Source organism: Rhinichthys klamathensis, unplaced genomic scaffold, assembly GCF_029890125.1.
Source record: "Rhinichthys klamathensis goyatoka isolate OS25496 unplaced genomic scaffold, OSU_Roscu_1.1 h1tg000024l_1, whole genome shotgun sequence".
Classification (NCBI taxonomy): Eukaryota; Metazoa; Chordata; class Actinopteri; order Cypriniformes; family Leuciscidae; genus Rhinichthys; species Rhinichthys klamathensis.
Window position 1 is genome coordinate 23,296 of NW_026606575.1, and position 16,771 is coordinate 40,066.

Here is a 16,771-nt window from a genome sequence, read left to right on the forward strand (position 1 = left end):
ATGCACGAGGGCAGGACTGACCCTGAGCTCTTCGATGAGCTGCGTGCCGCCACTGACCTCGCTCTCCGAGCGACGAAAGTGGCCTCACGTTCCTTGGGTCAGGTGATGGCCACCTCTGTGGTCCAGGAGCGTCATCTGTGGCTGAACCTGGCCAATATGCGAGACGTTGAGCGGACTCGTCTGCTCGACGCCCCCATATCCCAGGCCGGCCTCTTCGGCGGAGCGGTTGAAGACTTTGCCCAGCAGTTTTCAACCGCACAGAAGCAGTCTGAGGCGATCAAACATATTCTGCCCCGACGGCCCGCTGCTGCCTCCACCCAGCCGTCGGTACAGACGCCTCGGCCTGCTCGCCGTCGAGGGCGCCCTCCTGTGGCTCCCGCCCCTCCCGCACAGCCCCAGCAGCAGCCTTCACCCGGGCCGCGTCGTGGAGGAAGCCGCAGGAAGGCGCCCCAGCCCTCTCCAGCCCCGCGCCCCACTAAACGCCAGGCCAAGCGGCGCTCCTGAGACGGGCTGCTCAGTGATGGTGTCGTTTTTTTTCCAGGAGGCGGTTGCAGGCCCCCTCCTTCCCCCGGTGGAGGGCCGGGGGAGAATCTTTTGTTCTCCACTCCCCGCTGCTCACCCACGGGTGGGAAGCACCCTAATGTGGTTAAAGAAAGAACCAAAATATCCATCACTGAGCACACAGAGCCAGATGACAGTGCGCGACGCCCCCGGGCCTCGCCGCTCTCGTCCCCCTCTGTCCCTGAGGGCGCGGATGACAGTGTGTGCCGTCTCCGGACCACACCACTCTCGTCCCCCTCTGTCGCCAGACCCCTGGCAGAGCAGACCCCCGTGGAACGCTGGTCCTTCCCTGGTCTCCTCTGTCAGGACGCGGAGTATGACCGCGCCCCCGCACCGGGCCGCTATGCCACCCACGCCTGGGCCGGTCACTCCGCTTCGCTGCCCCTCCGGGGGGACGTCTGTGGTTCGGATGATTCCACTGGTTCAGTTCTTGGGAGCTTGGTTAGAGCTTCCCAACCTGTCCCGCTGGGTCACCCGAACTATCAGGCTCGGCTATGTGATTCAATTCGCACGGTCTCCTCCCCGCTTCAGGGGAGTCCGCTTTACGATGGTCGGTGCCAATGCCCCGGTCATGAGAGCGGAGGTTGCCACCCTGCTGGCGAAGGGTGCAATCGAGACTGTCCCTCCAGCCGAAATGAGGTCAGGGTTTTACAGCCCGTACTTCATTGTCCCCAAGAAGACCGGTGGGTTACGGCCAATCCTGGATCTGCGCGTCTTGAACCGCTCCCTTCGCAGGCTGCCGTTCAAGATGCTCACGGCCAAACGCATTTTCGAATGCGTGCGGCCACAGGATCGGTTTGCAGCGATAGACCTGAAGGACGCCTACTTTCATGACTCCATTTTACCTCAACACAGACCGTTTCTTCGGGTTCTCCCATTCGGGCTGGCTCTGTCTCCTCGCGTCTTTACGAAGGTCGTCGAGGCAGCCCTTGTTCCCCTACGCGAACACGGGGTTCGCATCCTGAATTATCTCGACGACTGGCTAATATTAGCTCACTCTCGAGATCAGGTTTGCGAACAAAGAGACCTTGTGCTCCGGCACCTAGCCCGTCTGGGCCTTCGGGTCAACTGGGAGAAGAGCAAACTCTGCCCCGTGCAGAGGATCTCTTTTCTCGGTATGGAGATCGACTCGGTCGCCATGTCCGTGCTGCTTACGAGTGAGTGCGCACACTCACTGCTGACTTGTCTTCGACAGTTCGAGGGCAAGAGTGCGGTCCCACTGAAATTGTTTCAGAGGCTCCTGGGGCATATGGCATCTGCAGCCGCAGCAAAGCCACTCGGATTGCTTCATATAAGACCGCTTCAGCTGTGGCTTCGCGGTCGAGTCCCGAGGTGGGCACGCTCCGAGTCCCAGTGACTCCGACCTGCCATCAGACCTTCACCCCGTGGAGGAACCTAAGTTTTCTACGGGCCGGAGTTCCCCTAGAACGAGTTTCCAGGCATGTTGTTGTCTCCACAGATGCCTCGTCCACGGGCTGGGGCGCCATGTGCAACGGACATGCTGCCGCGGGCTCCTGGACAGGACCCCAGCGCCTTCTGCATGTCAATTGCCTCGAGTTGCTGGCAGTACGCCTTGCCCTGCACCGTTTTCGAACGTTGCTCAGGGGTCAACACGTACTAGTCCGTTCAGACAATACAGCGACAGTAGCGTACATCAACCATCAAGGTGGTCTACGCTCCCGCCGTATGTCGCAACTCGCACGCCACCTCCTCCTATGGAGTCAGAAGCACCTGAGGTCCCTTCGTACTATCTACATTCCGGGAGATCGGAACTTTGCAGCCGACGAACTGTCACGGTTTCGGCCCATCTCCGGCGAATGGCGACTCCATCCCCAGTCGGTCCAGCTGATTTGGAACCAGTTCGGGGACGCACAGGTAGACCTGTTTGCCTCCCACGACTCATCCCACTGCTCCCTGTATTACTCCCTGACCGAGGGCACGTTTGGCACGGATGCACTGGCGCACAGCTGGCCGCGGGGCCTCCGCTTATATGCGTTTCCCCCAGTGAGCCTTCTCGCACGGACCCTGTGCAAGATCAAGGAGGACGAGGAGCAGGTCATTCTGATTGCGCCTTATTGGCCCACCCGGACCTGGTTCTCCGAACTGATACTCCTCGCTACAGCACCTCCTTGGCCAATTCCTCTGAGGAAGGACCTCCTTTCTCAGGGACGGGGCACCCTATGGCACCCTCGGAACCTCCACGTGTGGCTCCTGGACGGGACGAGGCAGGTTTGAGTACCCTGCCACCAGCGGTGGCGGCTACCATCACTTCCGCTAGAGCAGGGGTTTTCAAATTGGGTGAACATGAGCCTCCCCTTACAGTAGGTAAGGACAGCCGAGCCCCGGCCCCTTCCCCAAAATCCCGACCGCCGGCCCTAACCCACACACGCCTCTGCAGTAAATGCCATATTTTGTGTGTTCCAGGCAATGATGAGTTTCAATAAAAACTGATAAATTTAGATTTTTTTTTAAATATTTTAAAATATTGTATTTGAAGACATTTTTTTCCACGACCTTTTTAAAAGTGCATTCATAAACGATTCTTTGCAACAGCAAATCATTTCCAACTTCATGCAGACCTAATTGAGGCTACTTTTAAAATTGAACATTGAACATCAGTAGTCCTAACCACAAGTTAACAAAACATGCTTAACATGTGTAATCGGCGCCAACGCTGACGACACCCGATGGCTGAAACTGCACAGACAGACTTATCTTCAGTGGAACCATTTATTTTCAATTATTATGGCTGTATGTTAATGCCATCTTTTTATGAATGAAGGCCAGTTTCACTGATATTAATATAGCAACTGATGTCTCCATGAAAATGATTTTTCCCCAAATTTTAAACATTTATTAGGCTTCAAAAAATATAACAATTTTTTATTTAAGTTAACTTAAAACAATCCTCACTTAAACCCATAATAAATGTCATATTTACCTGTGCCTTTCCTGTCTAACAGGTATGAAATATACAGAAATTGAATAAGGTTATAAAACAGTCCGCACTGCATAAATTATAAATGAAATATAGATTAATCCTTATTAAAGCTACAAGTGTTCTTTAGTCAAGAGCAGGGCGTAATTTTCTCTGTTCCCTTTGCTCTTTGGTTAACTTTACTGACAGAGAATTGTGGCTCCTATCACTTTAAGATCTGCAGACAGGATCTCACGCATCTCATTCTCACTTTTACTTCCATTTAAGATTTTATTTAATTAATTTAAGACTGGTATTGTGAGGATACTCGACAAAGAGAACATTTTGGCATAAATGTGTGTGTTATTGTTCGTTCAAGCGCGAAAGAGAACTCGATACTGGCGCGCGTCTTTCTGTGAGTCGTATGTGTGTGTGTGTGTGTGTGTGTGTGTCAGGAGGACATTCACTGACAGCGCGTTCTCTTTTGTCTTGTCGCGCATGAATGGTTTAAGAGCATTTGCGTGAATAAGAGCGTGATCATATAACCCTAGCTAAAGGATGACAGAAAGAACGAATGCTGCGTTAAATACTTTAAGCTGGGCAAAAATGAATCGCATGCGTCAACGTTGACAGCACTACTTGTCATACATTACTGACAGAAAAATGCTGCGGTTTAAAGTGGATTCGTTTTCATGGTAGGCCTACACAGAATGTTTTTTATTAAGCTACACAGAATGTTCTACAATAAATATTTAGCTAACGTTAACAGTCTGAAGTTACCTAGCAGCAATGTATGTTAATCTTTCTTCGCATGTCGCGCCTCCCCTGTGGCTCTTTGGCGCCCCCCAGGGGAGGCGCGCCTCACCTATTGAAAACCGCTGCGCTAGAGCATCGTCCACGAGACATGTCTATGCGTTGAAGTGGAACCTCTTCGTCAACTGGTGCTCTTCTCGCCGAGAAGACCCCAGGAGATGCTCGATCAGTGTCGTGCTTTCCTTCCTGCAAGACGGGTTGGAGCGAAGGCTGTCTCCCTCCACCCTGAAGGTGCATGTGGCCGCTATCGCCGCTTATCACGAAGCAGTTGAAGGTAAGTCTCTTGGAAAGCACGACCTGATCATCAGGTTCCTGAGAGGAGCGAGGAGACTGAATCCTCCTCGCCCTCCTCTCGTTCCCTCTTGGGACCTCTCAGTGGTGTTAAATGCCCTGCAGAGGGCTCCCTTTGAGCCTCTGCAATCAGCTGAGCTTAAGTTCCTGTCAATGAAGACAGCGCTCCTGGTTGCACTGGCCTCCATCAAGAGGGTAGGGGACCTGCACGCATCTCCGTTGAGGAAGCGTGCCTGGAGTTCGGGCCGGGTCACTCTCACGTGATCCTGAGACCCCGGCCTGGATATGTGCCCAAGGTTCCTACCACTTCCTTCCGGGACCAGGTGGTGAACCTGCAAGCGCTGCCCCGGGAGGAGGCAGACCCAGCCTTGGCACTGCTCTGTCCAGTACGCGCTCTCCGTGCTTACGTAGACAGGATGCAGTGTTTCAGGACCTCAGACCAGCTCTTTGTCTGTTATGGTGGGAGACTGAAGGGAAAGGCTCTCTCAAAGCAGAGGTTGTCTCACTGGATAGTGCACGCCATTGCTTTGGCTTACCAACAGCAAGGCCGACCGTGCCCCCTTGGTGTGACAGCGCACTCCACCCGGAGTGTGGCTTCCTCTTGGGCTCTAGCGCATGGCGCCTCGCTGGCAGACATCTGTAGAGCTGCAGGCTGGGCGACACCCAACACATTCGCCAGATTATATAATATCCGAGTGGAGCCTGTGTCCTCTCGTGTACTCTCTTCAGTTAGCTAGTACTGGACCCGCTCAGGTGTCTTCGCTTGCTCGCCATTCCACTCCATGGACTGGATACGTGCGATATTTCCTCAGGTGAGCCTTCCTCTCTGAAGCCCTGAGTTCCTCCACCACTGTTGACGCTGGCGACAGTGTCTATTGCCTGTGCGCCGGCTAGGTGCCTCCGTGTGCATGGTTCCTCCTCTGAGTAACCCCCACATGTGTATTTCCACTGTAAGCCTCTTTGAGCATGTGTCTTTCCCTCGGCAAGCCACCTTGCCACTCCTGGAGTTGAAAGTTGCCACCCCACGGGCTGGTCACTCCAGTGTTCCTCCATATGAAGCCCTCCTCGGGCCATATGTGTATTCTTAAGTCCTCCCTACGGGTAGGCATGCTGCGGCATATCTCCCCTGAGATATGCTTCCCAGTGTACCTTGGTATTCCTGTGTTAAGTAGGACTCCTTCGTCCGTGCCTATATCACGACAGGGAAGTCAGACTTCGCAGGGCACTGGAAGACAGCTGTGAAGGTGGCATGATTACACGGGGACCCCCATTCTCCGTCATCCGACGTAACTCGGAGTGACTACAAAACGTTACGTCTCCTTGCCACTTCCGCTGTACCGCTGGGTAGACGCCTGAGTTCAGTCTCGGCTCCTCAGCGAAGATATGATCTGCTGTTGCAGGTGTCTCTCCTTAAATACCGACGCGGTGGGGCAGAGATACATTATGCAAATTCCGCAGACCCATGGCATTTCATTGCCATAGGCTCGTTTTTTAATACTCGAAGATGATAGGCTTTCTGGCGAAACCCCCATTCTCCGTCATCCGACGTAACGTCTCCGTTCCCTACTCAGGGAACGAGGGTTACATCCGTAACCGAGACGTTTCTTATGCTCAAATAGTGTTAAAAGGCTTATTGTTCAGACTAGACGAGCCAATGCGCATGTCTATCGGAACTTTAGATTCTAACGACTTTATCCAGACTGATCTCATGAAATGGCGTATGTATGACACGCCAATTCGTATTTCCATTTTTGGCGTGCTATCAACACGCATAATCGCTTTTCAGCGTGTTTATCAACGCCTTTGACTTAACGTTATATTACTGTATTATGTATATATAAATATATGACCTACCCCAACCCCGTCCCTAAACCTACCCGTCACTGGGGTTAATACCATTTATGAGTCTTCTCCTACCATCCTAGGAAAAGAAATATCGCTCCACAGATGTAGATATAGATTTTGCTTCGTTTCGCTCGGACATTTAACGGCGTACACATACACGCGGAATCACTCGGACATTTAATGGCGTAGACATACACGCAAAAGATTTCGGCGTGGACATACATGCGGATAGCTCAAAATGCGTATAGATAACACGCCACTTGAATTGAAAGTGGCGTGTATGTTTACGCAAAGTCATGATGTCATGTTGCTTTATCAATCAGCGATTGGATTTTACTTGGAAGGCGGGACATAGTCTGCCATATTGCGCTTTGCAGTTTCTCCCATTTATAACTAATAGGAGTGAACCGTCTTTCTATATCTATAGCCTTTAGCAAGTCCTCATTCATTGCGCTGAACAGACTGAACTAAACGTCGAAACATCCCACCGCTGAATGGCCAAATGATACGCAAACTATGTTTTTCAGCTGGATATAGAAAACCAGCGTCTCGTTAGTAAAGTTTTGATGGATGAGTATTGCAATCAAGGTAAAGATGACTGCTGTGACGTACAAGAGTCGTACAGTAAGCAGGCGTGTGAGTCCGTTATATTATTGCGAATACAAACCATGTGCGCTTTCTCAACATTGTATTTCAACATATATATATATATATATATATATATATATAGCCTACTGTATATATATTTACCATGTTTCCACAGACATTCAGGATAATGTATTGATTTGCCATGTGTATGTTGCTGTGTTTATTAATTCTGAATTGATCAGTGTATTGTAGTAGGTATGCAGTCAGGTCAAGGTGATTGGTTTAGGGTTTGTTGACGTCTCCATGTGGTCCTGTGGTCCTGTGATCCTGTATCGCAACTTGACTTGTCTAAAACGTAAAGAAGCTCTTTGCTGTTGCACTGTGGACATACTATACACAGTAAATTCTTAAAAGTTAAGGGTGGGACTAAATATCCTCCACAACTGACATTCAGATCTGCCTCCATTTAGTTAGCAACACCCAACTTCCTACGATCCACGGTGGATTTTCAATTCTTTAGCTATTTTCTTACAGCTATTTTGTGATGCTCAACAATCTTTTGATGCACATCAAAACTATATTCTTTGGTTTTACTTATTGTGATGAATGATTAAGGGAATTTGTCCTTTTTGTTTCCTCAAATTTAGACTCCTGTGAAACATGAAGTCATGGCTGGACAATTTCATGTTCTTAGTCACCCTGGTGTGCTAAAAAAAAAGGTAAATATTAATGGGAATATACTTCAGAGATATTTTACTCGTAAAAAAATCTAGGGGTGCCAATAATTGTGGCCAACGTGTTTTGGAGAAAAAACATTTATTTCATAATGTGATTTCCCCTGCACTTTCAATTCTTTTGAAATTTTTACAGCCATTTCTGATCATATTTACCAGGGGTGCCATTAATTCTGACCACAACTGTAACTTACATAACTAATTAGAAAAACCAAAGAAAAACTAAGTAGAAACATAGTTCTGTCATGACTCTCGGAGTGATTGGCATGGTAATGGGTATGACAATGTTGTATGTTTTTGGTCTTGGCAGAATAGATCTGCTATGCTGTTGCTGCTTCTGCTGCTGCTGTAGGTTATTGCTGCTACAGAGCAAGTATGGGACTTGCTACTGCCAATACATACACGACACGCTGCTGTGAGCATGTAAGACATGCTGCTGCTGTACAACATAGCGTATATGAATTACCCATAGCACGCGGGTTAGGGTCCACCTAATACAGGTGGAGCTAGGGAAGTTGGAGGGTTTCTGAAAGCGCGCTGCACTGCTAAGGCAAATGCTAATCAAGTATTTGAAGATTGAGCACGCAAGCTCACTGGCTACTGATACGCCAGGAACCAATCAGCTGCGCCCTGTAGATAACGATGTGATTATGAACAGGTGAGTTAAAGAACCTATTAGCTTGCGCCATCTAGAGTTTCATGTCAGAACTTTGTATTTATTTCAACAAAAATACATCAAATGTGAAGTGTCATGCAGGGAATTCTGGGAATGTACATTTATGGTTTTTCACTGTAAATTATACAGACTTGTTCTTTTTCACTTCCAAAACTGTAAATATAATTGTATACTGTAAAATAACATGTATTGTAGGGTTAGCTCTATTACAGTTATTCTTCATCGTATATAGTACGAAAACCTTCTGTTAACCAAGTAACAGTTTTTCACCGTAGCATTTTTACAGTTTTTACCATTAAAATAATTTAAAAAAAAATTTACTGTGAGGATTTTCAAGGTGTGCAATTGAATGGAAATAAAATAATAGGTTAAATGGTGAGAAATCACAGCTATTCTCTGTAAAGGGGGTTTGCATGAACGGTAATTACACCAGCCAGCGGGGGACTATTTCAACAAGCACTGCCATCTCTCTTACACACACACACACACACACACACACACACACACAAACAAAGTCCCCAAGCTTATGTGCTTTGATTCATAGCATTGTCAATGTACCTGCAAACCAAGCATTGTTTAATGGAGTCTGACCAAACACTCCAGATGTACACACATATACACGTATAAGTCATTTTTCACGTTTAGCGTGAACACAAAAGCACCTTGAGTTAGACATTCATCATCATTTTCATCTCAAATTTAAGACTTTGAACACACACAAAAAAGCTCAGGGATGTGAAGAGTGAACAATAGATGCTTAGTACCAGAACATCCTAGATCTCAAAGCTTTAAATGTGAGCTATTAATAATGCAGGAGGCACATCAAACCCATTCCTTTCCTCTTGCAGAGCTATTAGTAATCTCTGTAAGAACTATAAATCTGAAATAAATGTTAAAATGTTTGGAACCCAATACTGTTGGAGAAAAAGAGTCAAGATTTTGCTGGTTAGGCTAGCCCTGTTTGCCCCTGCTGGTAAATGCTGTAACTACACCATCTGGCTGCAAACAACATTGTTTGACCCATAGACTGTGTACCTTTCTTTGAAGAAAAGTGAAGCCGCCAAGGCCCAAATATGGCCCACACTCTAATGCCCACACTCCCGCAGAATCGGTTGGAACAGTTTACTGCAGAACAACTCATTTTGTCGGTGGGAAATAAACAGTTATGGAAATGTAGAAATTAAGTTAAAGCTCCAATCTCCTCCCAAATATCCCGAAAAAAGTCTGTTGGTGCCTCAGTGACTACTTCGCTCAGAGAAGCTGTCAATCTCACCATCATGACTTCACACTCCTGTTTTTCTAGCATCAAATAACTGACTACAACCAAACTTATTTTAAAAAAGAACACTTGAACATGGTTTAGAATTTATTTGAAGTGTAATTTAATTGTTTAGTTTGTCTCACGTCCCATTAGATTACATTAGATCAAATTAGCACAGAATCAACTGTGCGTTGGTTAAGAGCAGAGTAAAATCAAACGTGCCTGTGTTTAACCAGCAAGTATAGCTAAAACACAATAGAAAGACAATCAAAGTATACTGTCTTTATTTCACAGCTTTCACTATCATCACATCTGCAATTTCACAGTTGAGCTATACATCCTTTCTTTAGTGTAGTGCTACTGTTGATTAGCGATAAAATGAACAGTGTCTGAGCAGTTTAGTTCTGCATTGGAAAAATGCAGACATTCTAGAACTACTAATAAAACCCAATGTTTCTTGATCTTAGCACAGGTAGATACACGCTATGGGTAATCCCACATTCCTCTGAGATAAATGCAGTCACCCTCTGTGATTCTGGAGTTTATCCAGGGAGTGTTTGGACATGCAATTTCACTGATATGACCTCTGACTGAAACGTCAACCAATCAATGTCCTGTTTAACACAGTCAGCCAAATGCAAGCCTGAGGGTGTTTAAATGGGCCTAATTCGAGACATCTGATGTGAGACAGACATCAGATGGCTGTTTGTGAGGCAATGCTGTCCTGTCTTTATTAGCACAAGTGGCTCTTCATTTGCTTTTAGCAAGCATTCTAGAAGAATCACACCCTTTAAAAAAAACCTCTCTCCCTCTCTCACACACACACAGATACTGTGGTCACTACATTTCCTCACACAGAGCTGTGGCAAATTCCCAGAGAGGCCCAGCTCTAGAAAGCCACATTTATATGCAGCCTTCATCCCCACTCGCTCTTTCGCTGTTACGGTCTCTCTCCCATCGGAGCGAGGTGTTCCACATCCTTTGAATTCACACATTCCTGAGTATTTGTTGCTCTCAGATGCTTCTGTATGATTGAACATCCTCAATGTTATACAGGGCAGCTGGGATCCCTTGGATATGAGACTCCAAAAAACACATGAGAAGAGACAGGGTTTGCACAAATTCAAGCTGCTCAAGAGGAACCCAAGGCCACCACATTATTGTAAACAAGAAATAATCGAATTACTATTACTGAGCTTTATGGCGGGTGGGTCTAGGGGATATTTCCTATGTTTTCAAAAAGGTTGGGAATGGGAAAAAATATATATTTTTCAAAACTGTGCATTTTAAGAACAACAACAACCAAAAACCTGGAACCAACGTCAGTTTTCATGACATTCGGTTACAGTTCTGAATGAAATTGCCAAAGCATATTTTACACCAAAATGAAGAAAATGAAGCCTAATTTTAAGACATGGACATTTCCATTATTAAAGTATTTTCATGATAATTAAGAACAGTTTCTCTGCAAGTTCTCATTATCCAATTCAGAATTACTTGACAATAATCCCTCCCCATAAAAAACAGCTTTAATTTTTTTTTTTTTTATCATTTAAATTAAGCATGTATGTGTTAGGAGGCATTTGTTGCACTAATTGCTTATTAGCATGCATATTACTAGGATGCTGGCTGTTTATTAGTATTTATAAAGCACATATAATGCCTTATTCTGCATGATCATATTCTACATCCCTAATCCTACCCAATACCTACATTTAACAACTACCTTACTAACTATTAAAGGGTTAGTTCACCCAAAAATGAAAATTATGTCATTAATGACTCACCCTCATGTTCGTTCCAAGCCCGTAAGACCTCCGTTCATCTTCGGAACACAGTTTAAGATATTTTAGATTTAGTCCGAGAGATTTCTGTCCCGCTCCCGAGTCCGCAGTGACGCTGATGACGTAAGACGCTGCTGACGTGTATCTGGTGCGTCCGTGTATTCGGGTTCAAATATATATGGCTGGGCAAAAAAATGCAAGTCTTCCTCTGTGTCGAAATCCTTAGACATGTTTGCGAAGATTGTTTTGTTTACAGCGTGCGTCTCCCTCAGACTGTAAATGAAGCTCGGGCGCACTGATAACACGTCAGCAGCGTCTTACGTCAGCAGCGTCACTGAACGCGGATCCACAACAGAACCGGAAGAGAATACAATGCTGAATAAAGTCGTAGTTTTTGTTATTTTTGGACCAAAATGTATTTCCGATGCTTCAAAACATTCTAACTAACCCACTGATGTCACATGGACTACTTTGATGATGTCTTTATTTCCTTTCTGGACAAGGACAGTATACCGTACATACATTTTCAATGGAGGGACAGAAATCTCTCGGACTAAATCTAAAATATCTTAAACTGTGTTCCGAAGATGAACGGAGGTCTTACGGGCTTGGAACGACATGAGGGTGAGTCATTAATGACATAATTTTCATTTTTGGGTGAACTAACCCTTTAATAAGCAGCAATTAGGAGTTTGAGGCAAAAGTCGTAGTTAATAATTAGTTAATAGTGAGAATTGGACCCTAATCTAAAGTGTGACCCTAATCTTAATTTATGATGTTGATTGTGTCCAAACAGGATGATTTTTATATTATTGTATTGTAGTAATGAGAATAAGTGTTCACACGATGATAGTGAGAATCTTTCTTTCTTTCTCTTTCTTTCTTTCTTTGGGATGAAATTGAATCCCAAGCATTCTTCATTAGATTGTCCCTTTTACTGGAATAAATGTAACATTACGTCCCCCAACTCTCAAAGTAGCAGTAGTCTTGAAAAATTGTCCAAAGTCTTTTCTCAGTGATTAGAAAGTAGCAATTATACCCTGTGCCGCACAAATTCTTTCCTCTCTGTCTTTCATGTGAAAGGTATCATTATCATTTGGAAAGGTGTCTAAAGCACACTTTAAGTTTAAAGTCTTCTTTTCCAATGAGAAGAATTTTAAAATGCACCTAACATTCACTAAAAGCACTCAAAGAATAACCAGCACATTTATATTCATCACACGGACAAGTTCTATGGAGTTTTAAAGTGTTTAACATTTTTAAAGTTTGATGTGATCAGTAAAGGCTTTAACATTCAGTTCTGGGTTTTTTTTGTATGTATGTGAACATTTACAAAAACAAACCAACAATTTTCATTTATCATTCATTAACAATTTTAAAATTGTCCTATTTGCAACACCATTCCTAGAACAAAGTATCTACTTACTTTCTAAATTTCTCTTGTAATTTCAATTTCAAATGGGTCTCATATGCATTTTTATCTTTTTAAACTTTCTTTAGTGCATAATGTTGCTGTTTGAGCATAAAAAAGATCCACTCCAAAGCGAGTTTTTCTCTATATCGGTTAGCACTGTTTCTGAACGCCCTGAAACGCCTCCATTGTAGTCATGAGTTTTCTTTCAGGAACGTAGTAGACGTCACAGTATTCCTCATTTAAATTATTCCCACCCAAGGCATACGCAAAAAAATAGAGCGAGGCCTGGTTGAGTTGTGTTAGTAGTAATTAAACTCGCAGTTGTCGTAAGGGTGACATTTCCAAAATAAGCTTGAAGCAGTTGACCAATCACAGCACAGTGGTCCAGCTGACCAATCAGAGCACATTGTGCTTTTCTGAAAGAGGTGCTTCTAAAGCCCTATTTGGATGGGATTAGTTTTACAAGGGTAGATGGAATAATGCAATTTTACCACAGGACGTCTCTAATATTAATTGTCAATTCACACGGGATAAGAAATCTCAGTAAAACTAGCAGAAGTGGGAAGGCACCGCCGTCACCTCCCTGCCTTCATGTATTACGTTGCTTCCAGATATCATGTGCGCAAACACATATAATCTTTATAACCTATATATAAAGGTTAGGTCCGATTGAACAATTTATTAATTAAATTCTGATTGGTTTCTGTTGGTAATAGGCCTTTACCTAAAGCTAAAAGAAATTTTGTGTCTCTAACAAGTGCTTTCGACCTTCATTTTGTTCTGAATGGTATGCAGAGTTTTGCCACAGACTCGACATCCCACCGCCTAGAACGCAACTGAATGCTTTTTCAAGCGCCTCTATAATTGAAAAGCCGCGTAAAAGTACTTTTAAACATGAAATGACGGAATATTAACGTACATATTTACAGCGGGTCTATTCGCACGGGATTAGAATTACCTGAGGTAATTTTTCCGCACCTTTTTACAGAAGGTAAAAGTCGCCGTAATCTTTACTGACATTGTCCGTAATGATTACTGAGATGGCACATTCGGACGGGACTAAAATCACTGAGAAGCTCTGGTAATAATTACTTTACTCCACCTCCAGTCTAATCCAGTTCGAATAGGGCTTTAGAGACCAGAATTAAACAGACCGTTACAATTCTAGTAGACCCCAAAACCAAAATCAAGACTTTGAAAAAGGTCATAATAGGTCCCCTGTAATCTACTGTATCTATCATTTCTTAAAGGAATAGCCACCTGTCATTGTTCCAAACTTGCATGGCTTTCTTGTTTCTGTGGAACACTAATTGAGAAAGGTTAAAGAACTGTACAGGCCATGGGGATCAGGATTGTAAAGCTCTAAGAAAAGCACCATGAAGTAGTTTGTGTCTGACATGAGGGTGAGTAAATGATGACAGAATTCATTTAGCATTTTTGCAGTAACATTTATGGGAACGCGTTGCTGGCACTGAATGATGATAACACAGTGATGCTAAAGAAACACAGTAACTCAGCAGTTCACACTACTGTCGCAAGGCTGCAGACTGGAGGTGACACTGATGTAGAAGCACAATTTTTGGATATTTTCACATATCAGTATTTTTTTGTATTCACGCTGTGCAGATAAAAAACGAGATCAGTGTTGGCATACGTAGCATCAATAAGGATTCAAAGTGCGGCCACACATAAGTTTGTGTTCTATTCAGTTTTTTATTCATAATGCATATTGGATTCAAACACAGGAGAAAACATTATTTATAATCGATTATTTATGAAAACACAAGACCTTGTGTGACATCATATCCTGTTACCCATATTCATTACAGGGTCTGAAGTAATTTCACAAGTTTTAAGTCTAGTGTCCACACCTTCAGATTTGGGTCACTTCACATGAATATCTGCAAAACCTGTTTAAAAAAAAAAGTGAGATCTCTCTCTCTCTCTCTCTCTCTCTCTCTCTCTCTCTCTCTCTCTCTCTCTCTCTCTCTCTCTCTCTCTCTCTCTCTCTCTCTCTCTCTCTCTCTCTCTCTCTCTCTCTCTCTCTCTCTCTCTCTCTCTCCTTTCAGTTCTAAAACTGAATCTGTAAGTATTTGTTCCAGCAAAACACAGTTTATTGTCCCACTTTAAAATACAGTATATTGTTTACAACATTGATGACAATATGGATAGGTACCTTGAATCTTTTTTGCAAAAGTCTTCAGGGGATGATTGTTAGATATAACAATAATACTGAATCAATGCTGTCAGAGTTTGACTGAGGTCTAATAAATTATAAAGTTGCTTTTAGGCCCAATTTTGTGTTAAAGTCGGGCATGAAATAGAAGTTGCAATAGTCTTTTCTTCCCTATTGTGATTTATATCTGAGTAAAACAGCTTCTCGAACAAGAAAAAATGTAGTGCGGGACTTGATTATGTTTAAAGATTATGAGGGCATATGAAAAGAAAATTAAAAAAAGATGTGCACAGATAAATCATGTATGATAAATATAGAAGTACTCCATAAAAAAGAATTGTCAATTCTGATTTCACACTGACTTTAAATTATGGTTTCAAATGGATGATTAAAGCAACTAAATAATAATACAATAATAATACAACAAAGAACATTCACTTTTTTTCTTGTCAATATTATTGTTTGAAATAATATTCCCCAATTTCCAAGCAGCATGCATTAATTCAGGACTTTATTAGCTCCGGAATAACAGGTGTTGAGATTAATTTGACACCCTCACTTTAAACCAATGTGCACATAAGTTTGCAATTCATAAACTAACTATCGCTGAGCTTTGTTGATTGTTTTTCCGGTTGAGGTAAAAAATGCTTCTTCTTCACTTCTTACACAGACTCAAAAGGAGCTCTAAAGATATACGTCATTGTGGCACACTCTCACCTGGGCCTGTCCCTGGGGCAGAGTGTGTGTTAGTTAGTGCATGTGTGTATACTGTCGGGAGGAGGGTCACGGAAAAACCCAACCACAAAAAAGCAGCCAGACAACACAAGAGCACCTGATCACTGTCATAACATGCTACTCCCATCCCAACACACAAACACAGCAATAAAAACACTGTAGGTAAGCACCAAACCAGACTGAACAAAGGGTTTGCGTGTATGACTACATCTACAGACCAATAAACTTAATTACAACCTACACTGTGTTCATACTCTTAATGTATACAATAATAATAATATATGTGTTGTTGACCTGACATTGAAGTCACCATGAAATCAAAATATATATTTTTAAGGAATATTGCAGTATTTATTCTAAATTATATATCCGTGCACATCATAATTTTTTTATGTACCCTCATGTGCCCACATAATCTTTAATCAAAATAATATTTGTTTCATTGTTCACTTGGATGTACATCACAATAGGGAAAAAAAAGACTACCGCAACTTCTGTTTTAAACCGACTTTAAGCAGTGACAGCAGTCTGGCATGCTTTAATTTAAAGGGACACTCCACCCAAAAATGAAAATGTATCATGCCATCCCCAATGTATGATGACATTCTTTTTTCTGTGGAACACAAACAGAGATTTTTAGAAAATAATCCATCTCTGAGACAATATAATGCAAGTGGAAAAATCACTCAAAGTTGAAGCTTCAAAAATCACGCACAACAAACATGACTGTAATCCATACAACAGTTGAGGAATCAATGTCTTCTGAAGAGAAACTATAAGTGGGTGAGAAAATGTCTGAAAAAATGTATGTTTTTAAATTATAAACAATTGCTCATGTAAGTGCGTTCTTTTGATGTAAACATACTCATACACACCTATTGTTTCGATTCAGAAGATATTGATTCATCAACTAGGGTCGTATGGATTAGGATTACCACTGTGTTCATTTTCTGTGGTGAAATATTCTTCTAAATAT